A 20,263-nucleotide genomic window follows, 5' to 3' on the forward strand; every position below is an offset into this window, starting at 1 on the left:
AAAGGGCAAATGATTTGCCTGAGGTCCCATAGAGAAGTGGCACAAGTGGGATCTGACCTCTGTTCTTCTAACAGTTAGAGCAAGCAAGGTTCCATCCATAGAACCATGTCATGTCCCTTAAGCTCCAGAGCCCTCCCAGTGCCTCTGGTTACATTGACAAAACTCTGCCCCAGTTTGAAAGGAAGAATGATCAGGGGTTAGGAAGTTCCACATCCTCCATGCCACAGCATGATTTATGACAAAAAGTGAAAAAATCGATCTTGCCTGACTGTAATCATAAGGAGTCATTTAGATAGACATAACTCATATTACAAATTAGCCCAAGATAAAGAGCCCCGGGTGCCTATAATGAATGCAAGCTGGGCAAGTCCTCGGGTTGACAGCTCATCGAGAAGTTAGCCCTTCAACAGCACAGGAGTCTCCTTGTCGCATGTGGGGGCCATGTGGTTCAGCCCTGACTCAGACAGAGGGGGAAGAGGGCTACTTCTGAATCACTATCACCACATCCTGCCGCTCCCTGGGTTTTCCTTGGAGGTTGCCCATTCGAGGCACAAGTCTCTTTGGTGAGATCACCACTCCAGGCATAGGGTTCAGGTATTTTCAGCAAATGTCTGCTAAGGCTAAGAAGTCCCATTTTTCCAGGAACCTTTTGTAGCCCTGGACCTTTACTCTGCTGCTGCTGCTGCTGTTGCTTTAACGTGTGAATCGAATTGTGAGTAATTGTAAAACTGACAGTCTGGGTGGGAAGGTGATCAAAGCAGATTTTGTTTTGTGTTTGAGCATTGTGGTTGGTGAGGGGGGTTTTCAAACTAATAACTGACTTCATATCTCCTTTTTTTAAGCTTCTATTTACATGCAGAATCAAATTCTTCATATCCTTTGCAACTGGAGGTACGTGCCAGACCCGTGATGAAAATGCCAGATAGATGATAACTTGGTAAGGCTGTGCTCTTTCTGGATACTGTGTCCTTTAGATATGAATTCATTTTTGCTTTAAGACTGAGGAGGCATTTCTTCCTTCCTGACTCATCTTAGGCAAATATATGGTAACCAATTCAAAATCCTCTCATTTACCTTGGGATAAGGGACAAGAGATGTCTGTTTATGACTTTATGTCTGGTTAAGAGAGGAAGGGGGCATAACGGATAGAAGCCAGTCCCGCAGGTGGGGTGACCTGCATCCAGATCCTTACTGGCTGAGCAAAGTGTCTGATCACATACTAGTGGGGGTCTGTACAAGTGGCTTACTCTGTTGGCTTCCCAGACAACGTTCTAAGACAATAAGATGCTCATGTCCATTGGTAGGTGGAGTTTCCCCATCTGGGAGCCCCCTAAATTTACTAAATCCCAAGTCTGGACCAAGGAAAAGACATTCTGACCCATAATCTACTATGGTGGGTCAGACTAGTGACTTTTTCCAATTCTGACTTATGAAGCCATTAGTGGGGAAAGAAGTTCTTTGTGTTCCCTTGATTCATACAATCACACCACTAAGAGTCCTGAACACTTTACCTAATATTTCCTGGTTTGGAACCATCAAATGAGGACTTTCTCTCACCCATCCAGACCTTCTTTCACCCCAATTTGATAACCATTCCCGCCTAACCCTTTTAAGACTCCTCAATCTCACATCCAAAACTCTACAGGACAATTAAGTGACAAACACACACACATATACATGTACATATACATATACATGTGTACTTACATGCATACATACAGTGTACCAGACCTGGAATTGGGAAGAACTGAGTTCAAATCTGGCCTCAGACATTTATCCCTGTTTGCCGCAGTTTCCTCATCTGTAAAAGGAGTTAGAAAAGGAAATGTCAAACCACTCCAATATCTTTGTGAAGAAACCCCCAATAGGGTCATGAAGAAAAGAGTTGGACATGTTTAAAATGATTGAACTACAACTCCTATCTCTCTCTCTGTATGTATACACACATATATGATTATGAAAACACATATGCTATACATGCACATATATATGACTCTGAATCGAGGTCATCCTAACTCTAGGTCTGGCTGGCTTTACCTACTTTCCCTCTTCTCTTGTCCCTTATCCTAAGGTAAATATATGTGTGCATGTGTATGGAACACTGGCCCTAGAGGACAGAGCGAGGGGCAAAAGATAGAAGTTTCAAAGAGGTAAGCTTGATATAAGGAATAATGTCCTAAAAATCAGGTCTGTCCCCAAGTGGAATGACCTGCCTTTGTCTTCAAGCAGAGGATATATGATCACTTTTAGAGTGAGCTGGAGACAGGATTTTTGTTCAGGTATGGTATCTACTACATGGCATCTGAGGTACCCTCTAACTCTGAAATTCTGTGGTTCTGTAATGGGTGGAGATTTTAGGGGTGGAGCACAAGGGGACAGAGAATTTGTTCTTGGCATGAGGTAAAAGAGAACAAAATAAGATCAGGGACTAGTTCAGTTTGGCTAGAGTATAGCATACTTGTAGCAAAACTCATTAGTGTTGTGAAATTAGGCTGGAAAGGGAGGTTGGAGCCAGAATGTAATGGGTCTTGAATGGCAGGTTAAGCAGTTCCTGGGTTATTTGATATGGAAAGAGAAGCTATTGAAGTAATTGATTAAATCTGAGAGGTGAGAAAAGAGAATGAGTCCAAGAATATTACCAGATGATATTGCCAGCTTGGGGAATTTGGAAGATTATTTTTAATAGAAAGAAGAAAGTTTAGGATGAGAGATGGTGGATTTGTTTTGGATACACTGAGTTTGAAGAATCTCAGCAATCAAGTAGACCTGCTCAGCAAAGGTTTAGAAATATACCATTGAAGTTCCCAGAGAGAGGTCAGGGCTGGAAGGTGGGATAAAAGTTATGATTTCACTAGCATAGGCAACCCCCTGGTGAGGCCAACACTTTCTCTGCAACTTGGAGGTCTTAGAGAGATGCCCAGAACACCAAAAGGTTAAGTGATTTGACATGAGTCACACAGCCAGTACATATCAGAAGCAGGACTTGAAACCAGGTTATCTCTATCCATTATACCACACTGCCTCTCAGAGCAGACATAGAAATTTATAATTCACTTTACATAGAAGTGAAAACTGAAGCCATGAGGACACAATGAGATAACCAAGGGAGAGAAAAGAGAGAAAGAAAAGTCCTAATACCAGAGCCTAAGGTAACATACACACTCAGGAGGGAAAAGGAAGGAAAGCTGATCAAAAGAAGGGAACCTAGAAAATAGAGATAAGCGGTTTCAAGACTGAGAGAGTTTTGAAGAAAATAGAGTCAGGGAGTTTGTACTACACTTTTCAAAAGCTTAAGAAGGGGAGTGTCTAGGTGGCACAGTGAATAGAGCACCGGCCCTGATGTCAGGAGGACTTGAGTTCAAATCAGACCTCAGACACTTGACACAAAAACTAGTCGTATGACCTTGGACAAGTCACTTAACCCCAATTGCCCTCCCCCCCAAAAAAAGCTTAAGAAGGACACATAGAAATAGGATGACATATTGATAGAACAGCAGAATGAAAGGTAAGCTTACTTTCCTAGGGTAATGGAGACTTGAGCATGTTTGTAGGCAAAAAGGAAGAGATTAAAAAGGAAGGGGAAGAGGAAGGCGAGGAGGGGCAGGAAGTGAAAGAGTAAGAATAGCTGATGGAGCAAGTCCCTAAAGGGGATAGGAGGATTAAGTGCACAAGGGGAGAAGTTGGTCTTAACAAAGAAAAGAACCATCCAGTCCTCGGAAAGTGTGAGAGATGACAAAGCGAAGCTTTGAAGTTTGGAGGAGAAGAGATTGGGGAAGAAATGCACAGAAGCGCATTATTGCTAGATCCATGAATTAGCACCACGACTTTGGAAAACAATTTGGAATTATGCAAGTAAAGTCACCAAAATGTCCCTATTTTTTGACCCAGAGATTACATTACCAGGCTTATTCTCCATGGAGTCCTCGATAAAAAGGAAGTCCCCAAATATTTACAGAAGCACCTTTTGTGGTAGCAAAGAAATGGATACAAAGTTGATTCCATCGATTGGAGAATGGCTAACCAATTTGGCATACATTAATGCAATGGAATGTCACTATGCTCTAGGAAATAATGAATATGATAAATAAAGAGAAATATGGAAAGACTTCCATGAACTGATGCTGAGCAAAGTAAGGAAAGCCAAGAAAACAGTAACACTAAATCGATGTAAATGGAAAGAACGGTAACAACAAAAAAATAGAAAATGAATGCTGCAAAATTAGAAAGAACAAGCATGACCTCAGAGAAGTGATATGAAGGCATTTCTCCCCACTCCTTTGCAGAGGTGGGAGGTCCATAGTTGTGGAACACTGCATATATTTTCAGAATTTATCAATATATTAATGTTGTCAATTTTTCCTCTTCCTCCTCTTTTCCTTTTAAAAGTTTCCTTTGTCATTTAGATGACTCGACAGGGGCCATCTTCAGTTGTCCTGATCTATATCTGGCCGCTGGACCCAGATGGCTCTGGAAGAGAAAGTGAGGCTGGTGACTTTGCATAACCCTCCCTCACTATACTCCAATTCACTTACCAGTCATGGATCAGACTCATGATGTCATGGTCCTCTTCAAGAATGAAGGACAAACCATGTAATTGGAAAGGAAGGTAAAGAGATGCAGGGAGAAATTTTATTAATGTAAAAATAGAAGATATCAATAAAAGTTTATTTTTAAAAAGTAATAAGGAAACTTGTAAGAGAAGATGATTTAGGGAGAAAGTAATGATTTCTGTTTTGTACTTCTGAATGCCCATTCTAAAAGTACAGTAAGTAGTTGGTGATGCAGGACGGAGTGTTGGGGATAGCCTTGGGTCAGATAAATCTGGGAGTTATCTGCATAGAGATGATAATTGAATCCTTTGGAATTTACAAGGTCACCAAGTATGACAATGTAGAAGTAAAAGAGAAGAAAGCCAAGTTCAAAACTTTAGCATAAAGCCACAGTTAGTGGGCATGACATGGATGATGAACTAGCCAATGGAAACTGAGATACAGTCAGATGGTTGAGAAAAACTGGGAGAGAGCAGTGCCACAAAATCCTAAAATGGAAAAGGCATTCAGGAGGGAAGGTTGATCAGAGTTGTAAAAGGTTAAAGAAAGATCAAGACAATGAAGATTGAGAAAAGAACGTTAGATTTAGTCATTAGGATAGCATTAGTAATTCCAGAAAGAGCAATTTCAGATGTAAGTTGGAAACCAAGTTGTAGAGGATCAAAAAGAGGAAAGGAAGTGGAGGCACAAAGTGTAGACAGCTTTTTGGGTGAGGGGGAAAGAGAAGAGGAGAGGAGAGAAAAGGAGAGGAGGAGGGGAGGAGGAGGAGGAGGAAAAAGGAGGAGAAGCGAAGTGAAGAGAGAGGTAGGGAGGGAGACAGGAAGGGGGGAGAGGGGAAAGATATTGGATAGTAGGATCTAGTTTTTTAAGGATGAAGGAGACTTGCTTAGGTTTGTAGAAAGCAGAGAAACAACAAATGGATAGGTAAAGAATAAAGATTAGAGAAATGGGGGATGATAGTGGGGTGATGCCCTTGAGAGATTGGGAAGGGAGAGATTACAAATTATAGAGCTAGTGTTTGTAAGAACACCTTCCTCATCAGAAATCAGAGTAAAGAAAGAATAGTTGGGCATGATGTCAACATGTTGTGAAATGAAGAATGGAAAAAATGGAGCTCATACAAATTAAGTTAGACCTCCTTCAAATAATTGAAGCAATATTTAGTGTTCGTGGGTAGGTTAATGCAATATAATTTTTTAAATGACAATTTTACCTAACGAATCTATTTATGTAATCTGATCCAAATTAAATCACTTAAAAAATTATCTTACTGGGTTACAAAAAAAAAATAACAAAGTTCATTTGGAAGAATAAAACGACAGGAACTTCAAAGAAACCAGAGGGAAAAGATGTAAAGGAAGCAGATTCAGTAGTATCAGACCATATTATAAGGTGAGAGCCTTGTTGAAGTATAAAATGGATCATTTTGATTATTTTAAATTAACATTTTTCTGTATAAATAAAACCTGTATAGCCAAGAATAGAAAGAATGTGGAAAATTGGGGGGACACTCACTCTCATAGACTCTGTCTCAGACAGAAAGTGATTGGGTTAGAATATTGTTGTGGTATAGGAAATGATGAGCTGGTTGATTTAGAAAAACATGGAAAGACTTGAACTTATGAAGGAAGAAACTTTCAAAGAAGCAGATAAGTGGAAATAAGCATAGAATGTACGAGTATATATATATGTATATGTGTGTGTTTATAGATATCTATGTCCATGTGTGTATTGTATATATGTAATATATTATGTATAAATAATATATTGTATATGTATATATATGTGTGTGTGTGTGTGTATGTATATATACACATATATATCCACACTTAATTGTAGTCTGGGAGGGTGGAGGGAAAGGGGGAAAATCAAGTAAAATGTACACAGTACAGAAAAAAAGAAAACCTAAGAGGAAGCAAAGAACAGCTGGACAGCTTTGAAAATGCCCATCCCTCTGCCATAGAGATTCCACTGCTAGGCATGTATTCCAAGAAGATCAAAGACTGAAGTATCCAACATCCACCAAAACCTTTGTAGCAGCACTTTTTATAGCAGTAAAGAACTGGGAAGAAAAAGTAGATGCTTTTGAGTGGAAGAATGACTAAACAAAATGTGATATGTGAATGCAATGGAATATTACTGCAGTGTAAAAAAGAATGAACACGAAAAAACAGGAGACATGGGAATATAGATGAACTGATATAAAGTGAAACAATCAGAACCAAGGAAATGATACATATAATAGTTACAACTATGAATGAATGAAAAAGCATTTATTACAAGCTTGCTGTGTGTAAATCACGTGGGATAAAAATAGAAAAGTAAGACAGTTTCTAATCTCAAGGAGCTCTCATTCTTAAGGGGTAAGAAGCAGAGGGATTAGAACAGAAGGTTTAACTTTGAAATCAGATAGAAAGCCCTCATAGACTTCAGGGAGCATTGGTAAAGCAAATGGAAACACATTACCTTCAATGCCATTTCCACTGATAAAATGCTATCACTTTATAGAGTTAAACCATTTGACCATGCACCGCAACGACAATCAAAACTGAATGCCAGGTAATTTCAGTATAACCAGGCTTGAAGCTGATTACTACCCAATGGCTAGGGCCCAAGTACAGATATGAGAATTCATTTCTATTCCTTCTGTGGTGGTGGTGGGGTGGGAGGAAGAGGTGGACTATGGAAACAGAATAGAGCATTCACTGTTGAATTTGAGTGATGCGTAACTTGGTTTCATTGAATTTCCTTTTTAAATTTTTCTTTCCTATTCTTTATTAAAATGTAAGGTCCTAGGCACAGACAAGGAATGAGGTATATATTGGGATATAAATGGAATACTAAAAAAATCAATGACATTTTTCAAAGCAAAGTATGCTGGGATAATTTGACGGATCTGTGATCTCATCCATGTAAATCTTAACACATATATAACCTTTCATCTTGAGTGACTTTTGCCCATATGCATCTATAAACATTGCAAAGGGGCTCCACCTATCATGGAGCCTTTCCTTGCTTTCTCTTGCCTATCAATGTCAACGTAGTGTGAGGGTTATGCATCAATTGTCCTTCTCTCACACAACATGAGCCACTTATCTCTTTCCCAATCATACATCTCTCTGATGAAATACTTTACAACATATCTCTTGAACGTTTCCCTGTTGGGAATGTGTTGGAGCCAACTCATGTCTACCATTTATCTTCCCGATACCTTTTGGGTGACCTACAACTTTAATTCCTTGAACAGTTATGATATGCCATGACTCACAATTATATGACAACACTGGAGGTTATATTTATTTTAAAAGTTGGACTTTCATTTCATCAAGAAACTTGAGGTTATCAAAAGCACAAGGGATTTCCCAAAAGTGATCTAGCCTGCTCTTTTCCTCCTACTCAATTCTGGACCAGGAACATTGACCAAATGCAAGTTCTGATCAATCAGATGGATGGACCAACTCTATGGCTTGTCCTTCCAATTACATATCATAGTCTAGACTAGCAAATTGCAAACTTTTTTGATCACACACCTATCAGTAAAAAATTTTTGATCACATTCTCTCAGTATGTGCATTATTTCACATGTATATTTATTCATTTTCAATATATTATTTTATTCATAGATTAAATAACATAATACTGAAGTAATGGTTATGTGCATTATAAAGTTTACACAAAAATAGAGAAATTTTAAATGAGGTAAAAATGAAACAGTATTTGATCCTGGAGTAAATAAGAAATCTTGGAATTTTTTGAGTAGGGGACTGATGTAACTCAATGGTTACCTACGCTTTAGGAAAATCACTTTGGCAGCTGTGTGGAGAATGAATCAGAGTGGAGTGAAAACTGAGATGGGGGCACCAATTTGGGGCTATTGGAATAGTCTAGGAAAGAGGTGATGATGACAATCTAAGGTTGGCAGCTGTATGAGGAGAAAGAAGGGGACATATGTGAGAGACATGGATGTATTTTGCAACAGATTGGCTTATGGGGATATGAAGGGAGAGAAAGCAGAGCATCAAAGATGAGAATAAGGCTGTAAAAAAGTGAGTGACTGGAAAGATTTGACAATATTAGGAAAGTTTGGAAGAGACTTGGGTTTTGGGAGAAAGATAATGTAATGATACCTATGCTCCAGCTTACAATTTGTCCTTGTCTTTTCATCTTGTGTGACTCTCTCTGTCCCAGGAGATGAGGCTCTTTCTCACTTCCAGTCACTGTCCTTAAGTTCAGATCCCACAATCCCCTGAGGTGATTCAGTTGGGAACAGGCCCTGTGTAATGTTCCCAATGACACATGTCCATGTGCTGTGCGTAATGGTTACTTTAAGTTATAACTGCCCTCAGGGGCATAATGGGGGAGGTTCAAATCCAGCTTCAGTCACTTCCTAGCTGTGTGACCCTAGGCACATCAGTTAACCCAGTTTACCTCAGTTTCCTCGTCTTTAAAATGAACTGGAGAAGGAAATGGGAAACTACTCCAGTATCTTTGCCAAGAAAACCCCCAAGTGGAATCTCAGAGTCAGACAAGACTGAAAAATGACTGAACAAAAACAAATGGGGAGGTTGGGAGTTTATATAGCAGAGGGAATGGGAAGAGTGCATTTGTTAAAGACAAGTCTGACAACTGGGTCTTTCAATTAAGGTTGAATGTGACCTTGTTTTTCTAGGATCTGATTACATATCTCCTAGGCTCAACCCCCTACACCCCCCCCAGGGCAATGACACATCCCCACTTTGTGAACCTTTGGCTTAGACAATATACATTTTTCATCCATTTGTTTTTTCTGTGTGGAAGGTTTGGCCAAAATCTGAATGATTATGGATAGCATGCTCTTGGACTTAAAGGGATTAGTGCAATGTCATACACATAAAGGTACATAAAAAGGACCTCACTGCGTAATAAGAAATCACTTTTTCATTTGAATTCTCTGTTAGACTTCTTCCATGAAAGTGACAGATCTCTCTGGTCATCATGGTTCTCCATTTTGGCCATCAGTTAATATTTGTGATCAAAGTTATCTTTGTGGCTATATAATTTAAGAACTCTCCTATGGTTTTGACTGTATGTAACACATTATTTAAGGAAGGCGTCTATGGCAGCATTTTGCACTACTTAATCAAATGCTTTTTTTAAATAGTCAACAAAGGCTGAGCACAGTAGGGTCTTGTATTACTTATATATCTTCCAGTCTCACAGTAAAAAGAGATGGAGCTTAGGAAACTCAGCTAAGTAGAGTTTGGAAAATTCATTTTAAAAGTTGAACTGAAATGGCTTCCCAGCCTTCAGTTTCTACTGAAATGAGAGCCTACAGAACCAACTGGTTTGCAGCCCATCTGCATATGCAGCAAGCTTCCATGAGACAAAGCGGGCAGACGCACACAGGTTTTATCTGGGGACTGTGATCATAAAATCCCTCACTCTCATGGGACTTTGGGGCTGGCAAAAGAACAAAGTTAGAACTTACCAGTGCAGCTATTTTTAATATCTCACGTGCTCCAAATACAGTAATTGCATACCAGCCCTTTAAAATGAGGGAATTTTGCTGACAGGTCTTTCGTGTGCTGGAAATAAAACATTCTCAGGAAGAGCCTTTATTCTTCATAAATATGATGCAAATTCAGGTTAAACTTTTGCAAATCATACCATTTGAGAAACTGAAGCAGTCAGCTCCCTCCGCCACCACCCCCTTCTCTCCTCTTTTGTGAGTGAAGAATTTGAAGTACAGAGAAGTTAATAATTTGTCCAAGGGCACACAGCTAATCAGTGATTGAAACAGGGCTTGGTTCCCAGACTCCTTGATCTCTAATTCAGTGGGGTTACTACTATACCCCTACTATACTACTACTAGACCCAGCTACAGTCTGGGTCCTGATCCTGCAAATGATACAGTAATTCTGAACTAAGGTTAAGAAATGCACAAACTTAACCTTTTCCACATATGATTCTATTTGTTTTGTTACTTCTGCTTCTAGGGAAAAGCATAAGCCAGAGAATGAGTTTCTTCAGAGTTCACCAAAGTCAAAGGGTCAAAAACCCCAATGGTAGGAGCATTGACGGGTTTGGTCAGGTTACCAGGCTGGACTGAGGGAGGAGAAAAGAGAATAATAGCATCTATGGCACAAAAGTAAAGGGGAAAAGGGGGGGGGGGTCAGAAATATCAGAGATCTGAATCAAGAGACCCTAAAGAGGGGAAGTGGATTATTCAGAGTCACAAAGACTAGAAGGGACACAGTTAGGATCTGACCCAGCTCCTAAGACTCCAAACTGAGCCCTCTTTCTACTGCACAAAGAACTAAGTCAAAATCAAGAACAGAAGTTAGTAAATAAATTCGATCCAGCCTGTGTTCGTGGGTGTACAGCCTCAGATCAAAAGTAGGCTGTGTCTATCATCTGAAGCCATGCCTTTGGCTCCTAGAACATCCTTCTGGAACCAAGCTGGCAGGGACCAGCCATGATACAAGTTTGGCTTATCTAATAGGCCAGCCAGAGTAAAGGGAATTTCTCTGTGCTCATTTAAAATTTCAGTTCACCGAATCTAATCTCTGTAGTGCCTTCTCTCTGATCCAAGATGAGAGGCAGATTTTAAAGAGGTGAAAATATTATGGCTATAGAGCAGGAAACTATTGTCTTGGGTCTCTTTATAATAAGGAATAAGAATTCTTTAAGAATACTAAGCTACTTTGATCAAGACAACGATCTAAGACAATTCTAAAGAACACATGATGAAAAATGCTATCCCCCTCCAGAAAGAGAATGGATGGACTCTGAGTGGAGACTGAAGCATGTTTTTTTTTTTTTTAACTTTCTTTATTTTTCATTTGTATGTGTTTTCTTTTGCAACATGGCTAATATGGAAATATGTTTTGCATGACTTCACATATATAATCGCTATCAGCTTGCTTGACTTCTCAAAGAGGAGAGGGACAGGAGGGAAGAAGAGAATTTGGAACTAAAAAAATTTTTTTAATGAATGTTAAAAATTTTTTAAATGTAATTGGGAAATATTTGGTGAAACAAAAAAAAAGTTTTTTTAGAAAGTGTTAGACGTTATTTGGAGTCCATTCTTGCCAATATAAAATATTATCTGCTCATTTCACCTCATCTCCTTTCTTGTCACCACCCTAAGTTATCTAAGTTGCCATGTTTAGCAAATTCCTAACTATATAGCAGATGCTTGCTTTTGGCTGCGCTTGGGAATTTGAAAACTTCCTCTCTCTTTCTCTGTCTCTCTTTCTCTCTCCCTTGCTGCTTTTTTTTAAAGTTCTCTTGATGTTTTTTGTTTTTTGCATCAAGGTCACTTCCCATTTTCAATACTCCTATTGAATCCTCCCTTGTAACAAAGAAAAAAAGAAACCCAGCTAGGCAAAACAAACACACAGTGACTCTGATGACAGCACAAGCCACGCTCTACATCTAAGCTCCCCGGCCTCTCCACTGAGGAGAGAGACCTGTCATCATTGGTCCTCCAGAGTCAAGGTTGACCATTACAATGAATCAGAATTCAAATCCATGTTAGCATTGAGAACTTCAAGTCTTACTGAAATTGCTTTTGATGACATACAAAGAGTAGCTATGCCCTTTTTAAACGCCCTTTGATAATTCTCAATCTTGAAACAAAAGGAATGGTTTGCAAATATAAATACAGGTATATTTATTTAGAGTTATCTCCCTCTCAGACTATTCCTGACACAAGTATAAAAAGAAAAAAAAATTCTGGAAAGAAAAAGTCTATTTCTGCTTGATTCTGTCATATAGAAATATGGAATGTGCTAGCTAGGGCAAGATTCTGTTGTGAGAAGCTGCTATATTCTTACAACACGTTAATGAAGCAAACATATTCAAAAGGAGTTTTGAGTGTCATATTTATTTTCAAACTTCTGTTTTTTCAATTCTCACTCTTTATCAATCTATAATCCTAGGGTTGCATATAGCTCTGGATTTTGGTAAAGATTAAAATGCTTCTGCTATGCATTATGCTTAGAATTAATGCCTGGCATATTGTTGGCATTGAATAAGTATTTTTTTCAATTGGTAGATGGAATGATATGCCCAAACACTAACTAGATGGCACCTAGGGCATAGTGATTTCCCTCTGCTCTCAGAAAGATGCAACCAAAGGGACTCAGATTCCTTTCTTTTTATCCCCAGAACTTATCTCGGTTCCTGGTTCAAATAAAATGTTTGTTGACTTGACTAGACATCCCTTGATTCTCTTTTGAACTGAGAATTGCCCACTTTAAGCCAGTTTCCACTGACTGGTTAAACTCTTCCTGGAGAGATGGAAGGAAACATCAGAAACATCCCTGCAGTAATGACAATTTTATATTCCAAAAGACACCTGGAAACTCCTACTGAAGATTTTATCTCCATATTTTCCCCTCCACCTTTGGGAACTTAAGATAGCTAAGTTTATACTGGGACCAAATGCTGGCTACTTCACAGATCTCAAGTATTATAATGGTATAGGGCAATTCATGAAAAACCATTTTGTTTTTCTATTGAATCTGTGATTTTATCAGTTTCAGGAATTCCTGGAAAGGAACTTCTTTGCAGGTTGGCTCCTTCTCTGCCACTCTGGCAGCCCAGAGCTGTTTGAAACACTGAAAGGCTAGATGACTTGTCCAGGATCACATAGTCAGTATGTATCAGAGGCAAATTTGAACTCAGATCTTCCTGACTCCAAGGCCAGTTCTTTATACACTATCCCACCCTACCTCTTATGACATCGCATATACCAGTATAATACACTTAGGATCTGAGAAATAGCCAGTACTTGGTCCCAATGAAAACCTGACCATCTAGTCCTAAAAATACAAAGACCAGAATCAACAGCATTGAGAAGGCATGAGTGAGCTGGGACCTGAACCATTGGAGGGAGTACTAACATCAGTGAGATCTTGGGGAATCTATGATTTCTTTGACATAAGAAACTCTCTCTACCAATGTAGGTCGGCAGCACCTTCCATACAACTGTCTTAGAAAGCTACTTAGGGCATTACAAGGTTATGTGATTTATCCTGGCTCACACACAGGTAGTATGTGTCAGAGGTGGAACTCAAACCCAGATCTTCCAGACTTTAGGGATGGCTCACTGAACACTACACTGGGCTAATTCTTGGGCCCATTGAAATATCGGCATATTTTTCTAGTGACTTATTAGCACCTAAAAGCCAATACTGTCAACAAAAGATCAGAATGTTGTGGATTGTTGTTTTTGTTTGGTTTTGGTTTTCAGAGAATGGGAAGAAGCCAAATCCTAAGAAAGTTTGTGATATGGTAGAATCATTTGCCAGAAATGATTAATGGAATATGAAAAATAGCTTCCACATCAATCCTGAGACCATAAGAGTCACTCACAGTGTACCCACATATTTAAGTAGGGACGGCATGAAGAAGTCTGGGGTTTTTGAGTAGATTCTCTTCCTCCCATGCCATTGGCAATAAAGCAATAGGGATGGGAGAGGAGCTCCCTTTCATGCTGTATTTCATGGTTTTCTTTGGGGAGGAGTCCTTTCTTATTTAAAAAAAAAAATGAGGGTCTCTTTCTGTTGTCATGGTTCTGTATATCCCCCAGTAAACTGACAGAAGAAATTTCAATTTATCACAGCAGGAGATAGTCAGCCTGGAAGCCAAGTGGTAGGACGTCTTTGTAATTGCTTGACAAATCATATTAGGGCAAAAGGACTTTGCCCATTAGGAAGATGGACTCAAATATTCTGTGGCCAAAACTAGTTGACAGGCCATTTGCGGATGCTGTCATGTTTTAGAGGAACTTGATTTTTTTTTCTTGGAAATTCCAGGATTCCCCCCCCCCTTTATTTTTTTCTTTTAGGTTCTTACCATTAAGTGCTCTTTTCACATGAACTTTCTTTTTTGTAACACTTTGGGGATGGGATCAGTGTCCCAAAGTAACAGTAAGAAGGGTTGTCAAGGGAACTCATGGAATCTCCTTTCCTGGAGACGTAAGAAAAGAAGATTTAAAAACCCGGAATAGTTTAATGTAGCCATGTGCAAAAGCAAAGAACATACTAATGACCCCTTGGGGTCCCTTCCAGCCCTAGGATTCAATGGCTTTCTTGTCTAGCATGATCTTTGGTGCATAAATTTGTCTATTATCTGAGTGACAGTACAACACAACAGAGCCCCAGTCAGGTAGAGGAGAACCACCAATAGAAGATTGTCTTGAATAACTGCCAGGCCAAAAATGGTCACCAGAGGAAATTCATATGGATGAAGAAGTCTTGAACCAAACCCATGTGCCCATTATACTCTATGAACTCCATCTTTCTCCATAGCTAACTAACAGTTTTTCTGATATTTACTTGTTTCTACTGAATTTTTCTGAATTTAAGGAGTGTCTATATCTCTATATATGAGGAGTGTCTTAACTCCATATGGGATTTGTTCTACAAACAAAAATAAGGAGTTGGAAAGATGAGAGAATATGCTATTTTAAGCAATAGAAATTTGCTAATCAGATTTCTTAAAACTCAGTATTAATATAATGAGTTTTTTAGTTTGTCAAGAGATTGTAAGAGAATGTTTACAATTCTTTTCTCCCTTAGAAACTGTGAAGACATAAATTAATTAATTTTGTGGAATTATAAGATAGTTAGCCAGGTACATGGTGTATTTTAAAAAGTAACCTTGACAGCTCTGTAGTATTGAGACAGAAGGAGCTCCGTTGGTTGAGAGACTCATTTCTGAAGCCAAGAAGAGAAGCTCTTTTTCTAACTATGCAAGAAGAACCCAGCTCTTAAGAGGAAATTATTCTGCGGGTTTTATCCCCTTAACTCTTGAAGAGATTTACTTTCTGCTGCCTTCCCCTCCAATGGCGTTGGTGTCTTGCTGCCAAGCAACTTGACTAACTCAGAAGAAAGCAACATGAAGAAAAGAAGATAAAAGAAATGCTATTGGGGCTTTCAGGTCTGAACTTACTTTACCACAGACAGGTGTTGTCCACCAGTGTGCCTCTCTCCAATGTCCTCCATACAGCACATGCTCTCCTTCTTCCCATGGACTCTGTAGGTAGTTAAGTGGCACTGTAGACAGAGGGCCAGACCTGGAATCAGGAAGACTCATTTTCCTAAATTTAAATATGGCCTCAACCACTTACTGGCTGTATTACCCTGGGCAAGTCACTTAACCCTGTTTGCCTCAGTTTCTTCATCTGTAAAATAAACTGGAGGAGGAAATGGCAAATCTTTGCCAAGGAAACCCCAAATGCAGTCAAAATGAATCAGACACAATTGAAACAAGTCAACAACAACAACACAAATGGCAGCCACTATCCTTACTAGGAACAAGATGCTTTTCATCCCAATCTGTTGTTTCCCAAAATGAGAGCTACAAGCTTAGCTCAACGACCTATGCTCACACCTCTCATTACTGCTTTCTTCTTTTCATGGACAAGGTTAAGGTTGAGGTGTGTTCTATAACACAACATCCTCTCGCTGCCCATTTTCCTCTAAGTAAATGAAGAAAGATTTCACAATCTATTTCTCTCCTCAACAGCATGGAAGTCGCGTCAGACTTCTAAACTTGTTTGTTTTCATGGTAGAGATATAGGAAAAATTACAGGAGGATTTAAAAAATTAGAACCATTATCTTAAAGCAGGATTAGAAGGGTCATTTGTTTCAGAAGATGCTTTCTTGGGTTTTATATGGGGTAGTAGAAGGAGTGTGCTGGGACCAGCCATTACTACCTGATGAATGCCAATTGGTAAATACTCAGCGGGAGCATTAACGCCTCAGAAATTGGCAAATTTTGAAAAATAGGGAGCTTGATTCATTGTCATATTGATTGCCTAGTCTTAAAAAGTGATAAGGAAAATGTTGGTGCAGATTAAACTTTAAAATGTGTCAGGATTTTCAGAGAACCTGTTAATAAACATATACGAGCATACTCTGGGTGGAAGGGTTTAGGAATCTTTCCTGATGATATAGATTAGTGCTAATCAATCATTAATTATTTGTTAAGGAGTGTGTTCCCAGGATCATGCTAGGCAACGTGGAAGATAACAAAGATACAAATGCAAGTGTATGTATTTAGGAAGTGAAGAGCTGGTTAAGTAGACAGTGTTTGAATATAGGATTTGGATTTTTGGATCATGGCTTAAAATAGAGAAATGACAAGTTCCTGTCCTATCTAGGATTCAAAAGAATGTCTTCGAATGTCTTACAAATCTAATCAAAGTGAGTTGAGATTGAAACTTAAGGAAATGGGAGGAAAACCCACTACATGTAACGAGAGGACTGGTCAATCAAGAGCCAGAACTAGAGGCACATATAGATATTACATGACTCATTTCCATTGAAGTGAACATGTGGAAATTTGGGAGGATCCAGGTTTCAGTCTGGATGACTCAGAGCTAGTACTATGTGATGATGAAAAGTCTTTTAATTGATTTCAGAGCTAGAAGGATTGATGACTCAAGAGAGGATGAGCTAGAACTGAGTGTACATACAAAAGGTTTGACCTTCAGATCTTTCTCTTCCTTCCCTGGAAGTGTTCAAGTGAATTGGATTTTCTTTGAGGTCCAAGTTGAGGAAAAGAAGTTACCCACTTACCCACCACCACTATCTGGCCTTTATAGGGCTTTGAGCATGACAATTCTTTTTCTTCTGTGTTTCTTTTTTCCTAATCTTACATGAATTACTTTTCCAATGCATCTAAGGGGAAACTGTGTTTCTGGTTTAGGAAAAATGAATATGTAACTACTATCCTTGCTCCATCTGCTCATTAAGTGCCCTTTTCTAAAATCTAATCGAACTCTACTGGTCGATTGCTCATGAGGAGTACACTAGATAGGGGCTCATGAGTGATGCTATTAGAAACCAGTTCAGGTTAACTCTTAGAACTGCTAAAGGAGTTGTAGTTAGCTACCTTCTGAGGTCCTTTCTTACTAATATGAATGGAAGTTAGGAGAATGAGCCAAAAGGAGATGGTACACACATTGTCCACCAAACTAAATACCAGACAGAGTAGTTATAATGTAGGAAGAAACACATTTAAGATATTCAAAGTTAAAAAAAAAAAGCAAGGGCAGCTAGGTGGCACAATGGATATAGCACAGGTCCTGGAGTCAGGAGGACCCCAGTTAAAATCTGACCTCAGACACTAGTTGTGTGATCTTGGTCAAGTCACTTAACCCTGATGGCCTAAAAAACCCAAACTATCCAGAACTTCATATCAGATAAAATACAAGAAAGAAAACAACAATGAAACCCATGGTCTCAAATTTCTATATACAGATGCAAAAAATATAGGAATCAATTAAGATGAATTAGAAGTCCTAATACAGTGAGGCAAATCTGATCTCATACATAATATTGAGTCTTGTTGAGATGACTCTAACATAGTTCTGGATGTGCATATCTTTTAGAAACAATAATAGCAATTACCATGCTAGATAAATGGAAAGGAATGAAGGAAATAATGGAGGGAGAAAAATATTGTGAACTGAGAAGACATATCCATATGAAGAAATCCAGGAATGAAAAAGAGAAAGCATTATAGAGACTATTTGGGTAAAGATAAATGAAGGCAGAAGCATGAGGGAGGTTGCCATTAAAGTATGCTACTCTAAAGAACACATGGATGAATAGGAAAAAGATAAAGAGTTTAAGGCTAAAGAAAATCACAAACCAATGGCATCTTATTGTAATGAGGAGAAACAATTATCCAGAGATTATCTGGAGCTCTCTCTCTCTCTTTTGGCTTAATGATGACTTTGTCTTTTAAAAGGTGAAAGAAACAACAGGAGGAAATTCTATTCTGGATCTGAGTCTCAACAACTGGGAGGAACTGGTTTCTCAAGTGAAAATGATGACTACCTTTGAAGCAAGTGACTATATCTTCACAGAGTTTATGATCAAAAAGGAGAGAAAAACTAGGCACAGTCTGACTTGAACCCCAAGTTTAGGTGAGCAGATTTCAATGTATTTCAAGAATGGGTAGATAGGCTGGATAGGCTCCTCTGGACTAAAATGTTATAAGGGAAGTCAGTCCTAAGTGGGCACTTCTAATAGATCTCTACTGGTTGATTGCTCATGAGGAGCATACCAGATAGGGACTCATGAGTGATGCTACTAGAAACCAACACAGGATAATTCTTAGAACTGCTAGAGGAGTCATAAGTTGGGGAGGGTGAGGAGGAAGGGAAGAGAAGGGAAAGGAAGAATCAAGAATAAAATCTTGAAGACATAATGAGAAAAAATTTCAACAAGGAAGAAGGGTTGTGTCTGAAGAGATTTATGCAGATGCACATGGAACGTACCGAGTAGGGACATAGGGACAGGTAAGAAAGCTGAATGAAAATGGTATTTGCATGCTAGTCTACAAATAGTGTCAAATACTCCAGATAGCCAAGGCTGACATGGAAGGGCAAGGTCAAACAAAGAGTTCTTTTAGCCATATTTGGGGAAAGAGGGCAATTAGAGAAGGAGCAAGACCACTCAATGCTCAGAATGGATGGGAGGACCATAACTTATGAAAGAAACTTATGAGTGTTTATTTTCCTTGTTTTTTTTTTTCTATCAAGAAAAATGATTCTTGGACTGGAAAAGACACAACCAAAGTGACTAAAAGGTGGTTGACGCCTAAGATACAGAAGAAGATGTTCCCCTGTGTGAATTCAAGTCATCTGGACCAGATGATAGTTATCTCAAAGGACTTGGCAGGTATGACTGCAGAACCACTGGAAAAAAAAGATCCTGAGAATAGGAGAGGTACCACTGGAAGGGAGAAAAGAATGTTCTGTCAATTTTCAAAAGAGGGGGAAACAGAATCTGGAAACTATGGATCAGCAAGGATAACTTCTATTCCTGGAGAAAAAAAAATTCTAGAATATCATATCAAAGAGATGGTTAGTGAAGATCTAGAAAAGAAAGCAGGGATTGGGGAGAAAAAAACAACACCCAGCCTAATTTCAGCAGCACAGATTTTGCTAGATTTTTTTAAGAAAAAAAAAGTTAATAAACTGACAAAAAAGATCAGGGGATTGCAGATATTTTATTTTGATAATGTCTTTCCAGCTATTCTTTTGGTAGAGATGGGGAGATATACTCTCTGTGATACTATGATAAGACAGATTCACAATTGGTTCAATAGCCAGATTCAAAGAATATTCATTAATGATCTGATGTCAACTTGGAAGGTATTTTGTCATTGAGTGCCTCAGGGACCTGTGCTTGACCATGTGCTGTTTAATATTTACATCAGTGACTTGGATTGTTGGAGCCACAGGTGTGAGAGACACTGTGGCAGTCACAAGATGCCTGAGGGGCTGCACGTGACCTCTGAGGAGCAGAAGCATGGAGATGTGGAGGCCGACTCTGCCGGGCCGAAAGGGCTGACATGGCATTGAGCGCAGGGCCGTGGGAGCCGACTTTGCCAGGTTGGGAAAGGCCGACGTGGCATTGAACGTGCCCTGGAGCCGACTTTGCCAGGTTGGGAAAGGCTGACGTGGCATTGAATGTGCCTTATCAACACGGACTCCTCTTAACACATACTCCTTTGCCCTGCACTCGGGAGAGTGCACGATTGGCTCCCACATGGCACGTGACAGTAAGAAGAATGATAAGGATATTAGGGAAAAAGCAAGGGGAGGCTCCCCCTCTCTCTCTCTTTTTCTCTCTCTCTTCCTCCCCCTCTCTCTCTTTCTCTCTGTCCCGCTCTCTCTGTCCCACGGTTCCACTCTGCTGTGTTT

The 20,263-nt window shown here is 39.3% G+C and overlaps 1 long non-coding RNA gene across 2 annotated transcripts in view; it reads left to right on the forward strand.

Moving 5' to 3' along the window:
- Nucleotides 1-452: 452 nt before the first annotated feature.
- LOC138159867 (uncharacterized) overlaps nucleotides 453-20,263 on the forward strand; it is a 63,712-nt gene continuing 43,901 nt past the window's right edge. For both annotated transcript variants that reach the window (XR_011167993.1, XR_011167994.1), the window contains exons 1-4: nucleotides 453-712; nucleotides 843-937; nucleotides 18,301-18,478; nucleotides 19,097-19,235. This is a non-coding gene — a long non-coding RNA (uncharacterized lncRNA). The remainder of the gene's footprint in view (nucleotides 713-842; nucleotides 938-18,300; nucleotides 18,479-19,096; nucleotides 19,236-20,263) is intronic.

The sequence above is a fragment of the Petaurus breviceps genome, unplaced genomic scaffold (assembly GCF_028583685.1).
Source record: "Petaurus breviceps papuanus isolate PSGF00001 unplaced genomic scaffold, PetGlider_PUasm1.0 178, whole genome shotgun sequence".
In the NCBI taxonomy this organism is placed as follows: Eukaryota; Metazoa; Chordata; class Mammalia; order Diprotodontia; family Petauridae; genus Petaurus; species Petaurus breviceps.